Source organism: Mustela nivalis, assembly GCF_964662115.1.
Source record: "Mustela nivalis genome assembly, chromosome: 11".
NCBI lineage: Eukaryota > Metazoa > Chordata > Mammalia > Carnivora > Mustelidae > Mustela > Mustela nivalis.
In genome coordinates this window covers 57,502,926-57,507,500 of record NC_139030.1, presented here as the reverse complement: position 1 = coordinate 57,507,500, position 4,575 = coordinate 57,502,926, and the positions used below count along the sequence as shown (strand labels likewise).

General features: G+C 40.3%; 1 pseudogene across 1 annotated transcript; it reads left to right on the top strand.

Moving 5' to 3' along the window:
* The first annotated feature begins 1,719 nt into the window (after positions 1-1,719).
* LOC309843698 (guanine nucleotide-binding protein G(I)/G(S)/G(O) subunit gamma-5 pseudogene) lies at positions 1,720-2,116 on the top strand (annotated as a pseudogene). Its single transcript has one exon. The product of its transcript is annotated as a guanine nucleotide-binding protein G(I)/G(S)/G(O) subunit gamma-5 pseudogene (transcript).
* The last annotated feature ends 2,459 nt before the right edge of the window (positions 2,117-4,575 follow it).

Here is a 4,575-nt window from a genome sequence, read left to right as displayed (position 1 = left end):
CACCAGGTGATGTATGGAATTGTTGAATCACTAATTTGTACACTTAAAACGAATATAGCACTGTTATGTTAGCTATGCTAGAATTAAAATTGAAAAAAAATGAAAGATTACTTTTTTAGTCTTTAAAAAGAAAGTATTAGATTGAACATAAGAGACTGATCTTGGGAGTATTTCTTTCTTCCTTTTTTTTTTTTTTTTTAAATTTTATTTATTCATTTGACAGAGACAGCGAGACAGTGAGCACGCAAGCAGGGGGAGAAGCAGGCTCCCTAATGAGTAAGGAGCCTGATGAGCGACTTGATCCAAGAATCCTGGGATCATGGCCCAAGCTGAAGGCAGACGCTTAACTGACTGAGCCAGCCAGGCGTCCTGGGAGTATTACTAATTAAAAAAAAAAAAAAAAAAAAAAGCCATTCTCTCTCAAAACTAATGAGAATTTCAAAGATTACTTCTTGTTCAAAGACCCTTTTACATATTTTGGGCCTATCAGAAATATTTTAAATGATTGTAAATGGTTGTCTATTTGTATCACATTGTGTATCACACTGTATGTGTATGACATTAAACTGGAAAACGTGACCCCTGTCCTCACAGGACTCACAATTTAGATATCACAGACTACAGACAACCCAACCTCAGTGGTGAAGGACGAAGGGGACCTGGTCAGGAAGATGAGGTCCTGGCCTTACCAACAGTTTATTTGAACCTCGTTGAAATTCACTAAATGTTTAGTATTTTGGTTTCTTTCTCCTTCAGTGGTAAGGTTATAATACCTGCCCTCCTTATCTCGTGCATTCCTATATGGAGAGCACACATACCAGCTGTAAACATTCCTAAAAATTCGAATGCATTCTTGTTATCTATATTAGGCACAAAAAGACTGCAAAGAGGTGTCCATTTCCTTTTAAATAGCTTTAAGAAACATCAGTGAAATGTGTACCATCCTGAAAATCTCCTTTCAGCCCCAAATTGCAGAACAGTGTTTTTAGCTGCATCTTTGGCTGTGGCTTCAGAGGAAGATGTACATTATACCTCTTCCATCCAGAAGCGAAATGTTGATACTTTGAAGAATTTTACCTTCCAGGCTTATTGAGAAATACCTGACAAACACCACTGTGTAAGTTTAGGATGTACAGCATGATGGTTTGATTTACATTTATTGGGAAATGATGACCACAGTAGGTTTGGTTAACATCCATCATCTCATGTAGATACAATAAAAAGAAAAAATATTCTACTTGTTATGAGAACTCCTAGGGTCTACTCCATTAATAACTGTTCCATGTGTCATACATAATGTTAGCTGTAGTCCTCATGTTGTACATTACATCCCCAGACTTATTTATCTTACAGCTGGAAGTTTGTGCCTCCAATTATCCCTCCCTCCACAACTGGTAACTGCAAATCTGATCTCCTTTTCTGTGAGTTTGGTGTGGGTTGTTTTATATTGAGGAACTTTTTTACGGAAATGTGGGAAGAAGCAAACTATAGGAGGAAGGGGAAGATTAAGTCCTGAAATATGTAAAAAAAAAATAAAAAAGGCTTAGGACTTTTTGGGGTAAGTGACAAAATACCAGGGGTAACCTACTTTATTGAATCTTTAGAATTTAGAGAATAAAAATTTTTAGAGATATTATGATATCTGAATAACATTTAAAATTTGCAGACGACCTGCAGTGCTGCCCCACCGTCTGGCCCCGTGGACCCACGAACCGACAGATCCACGCACGCACGAAAATCTGCCCCCGCTCCTGAGAGCGCCATGTCTGGTTTCTCCAGCGTTGCCGCTATGAAGAAAGTGGTTCAACAGCTCCGGCTGGAAGCCGGGCTCAACCGCGTGAAGGCTTCCCAGGCAGCTGCAGATCTGAAACAATTCTGTCTGCAGAATGCCCAATACGACCCCCTGCTAACTGGTGTGTCTTCAAGTACGAACCCATTCAGACCCCAGAAAGTCTGTTCCTTTTTGTAGTAAAATGAGTCTTTGGGATGGTTTTCTAGACCACTTTTCATGAACCAGTGACTATTCAAAGGAGAACTAAATTTGAAGCCTGTACAAAAAGCTTATCCCTGTAACACGTGCCATACTATATAAACTTTTACTTTTGTCAGTCCTTAACATCTACCTCTCTGAATTCTCATAAATTTCTATTTCATAAGGGTAATTGTTTTATATACACTGGCAGCAGCGTACAATAAAATACTTAGTATAAAAAAATTTGCAGATGATACAGAAAAAAAATGTGGACAGTTGAGTTAATATGTTGAAGGAGGAAGGTATTTGTTTTAATTCTAGGTTCCTTTATGAAAAAATGAAAACTTGAATGCGGAAACTTCATTCCCATAAGAGTTGAGATATTTTGTGCCATTCCCTCTTATCTGGCTACCCAACTGTTGGTCTCCGAGTTTCTGCTGCCATGATGAACTCTGTCCACAAGTATTTCACATGTGAACATCTCAAGAGAGGGTTGGTTGGGTTCTTCAGTCTATTCAGTATTCAGTGCCCCTCTAGGTCTCAAAACAGGTCACTTCTGAGGTCATTGGCCAACCAAGTGCTGTTCCAATTAGTTGTGGATTTGCTTATGGGGTCAAATGATGCCAAACACCCTAAGGATTCCAAAGCACACAGTTTATGTGGGGAGGGCAGGAAACACTAACTGGGTCTGTTAATTTTCCACCATCTTGCCCAGGGGGAGATGAAGCATGAGAGACTGTGGACTCTGAGAAAGAAACTGAGGGTTTTGAAAGGGAGAGGGGTGGAGGGATGGGTGAGCCCGCTGGTGGATATTAAGGAGGGCAGGTATAGTATGGAGCACTGGCTGTGGTGCATAAACAATGAATCTTGGAACACTGAAAACAAACAAACAAACAAACAAACAAGTAAACACTAATTGGGGAGTAGAGAAGTAAAACAGGGAAGGAAAGGTAGCCAATTAAGGGGCATTATCAGGTACTGTGGGTGACCAGGACTTTAATCCCACAGGGAAATCCAGTTATAAAACACCCCTCCTAGGGCCATCACAATGAAGTGCGAGGGAGAGGGTGTTTATATACCAACTCCCCTTAGTCAGTGGTTGAGAGCTGTTGGGATGGAAGTGGAGGGAGAATGTTCATTCTTCCATACACCAGTGCTGGCACCCTTAGGCCAAGAGATGGCGTTGAACCAGCAATTAAATGTGTCAGTCAGTGAAGTGGTTAGGCCTGAGGGATCTCGGTGGGACGTTCACTGCACTCAGTACCTGTCTGCAAGAAGTCGAGAAATTGAGAAATCGCTCTTCGCCACTTTCTACCAGAAAGGCTTTTCATGTACAGGCTTCAAAGCTTGGCCAATACCATTTTTATTAAGGCAGTAATTCAATTTAAATTTTAAGTCCAAATTCATATAGGTATTATTAGAGTTTTGTGTTTGAATTTTTGGACAACCTTTATTTTAAAATTTGAGTTTAAGTGCCTAAAATCCTTCTTTACGTTGTATTTAGATTTTTGTACATTTGCTGATAAATAGTAAGCTTCTCTGTGGGAATGCTGGACACTAATCAGTAGCTCAGTTTTGGCAGCATTGAAATTTTTGTCAACTAGTTGAATTGGGCAATTGTTCGACTACTTTATTTTTATAAAATGTTAATGAATGTGGAAGTCTTAGTATCAACCATAGGACTTTCATATGATTATAAAATCGAGACAGAGATGCAAACCACAAAGCATGCCAAAAAATAGAAATCTTCAGTCATATTTGAATTTAAATTTTATTTTCCATTTTAAGAATAAAGTTAAGAACAAAGCACAAGATTATGAGTCAAGTGTAAGGTGAGGTTAGAATTTTTATATTTTTGATTTTTAAGGACCAGCATCCTTTAAAAAAATGGAAGTTTATTGCTTAACTTCCGCTCTTCAACTTTGGTGAGCATTGTTTCAGAAATGTACAGGATCAGAAACGGGAGACTGCAAAGTAAAACTGCTTTAGGAAAAAATAGAAAGGATTAAAAATGTCATCTTCATAAGGGAAAACGGAGCCCGGGTAGAGAGAGAGTGCCTGACCAAGAGACCATGCATTTGGAACCATCCCTTGGAATCTGAGTTCGGTCAGTCCCACAAGTATAAGGTCAGATACGCACAGCGGCCATCCCATATGCCACAGGGCATGAGGTGGGAGTGGTACATCTGGAGTTGAAGCAAGCTGTGTGAGCAGAAGGCCCAGACCCCCATTGCCTGGGCAAGCACCTTACCTGACACCCATGATATATTGGAGCTCATTTTACACAGCTGATGGAAAAAGACATAACCTAAACTTGACTTATGGGTGGATCTGGCTGATTTGTGGATGCAAATCAAGAACTTAGGAGAAAAGTCAAAAGACTGCTGTGCAAAAAACCCTCTAAGCCAGCTGCTTGTAGGTGATGCAGGATATGGTACAAGCAGTGGATCCCATAGACTTAGAAGACTCTGGCAATTTCTCGGCTGTGAAGTGGATCCAGGTCTTCGCGGTATCCTATGCTCATGGGCCAAACACTGTTAGCCCTCAGATAGTGGTATGGCTGGGGTCCTGTAGGCGGGAAAGGCAGACCTATACCTGGAGGG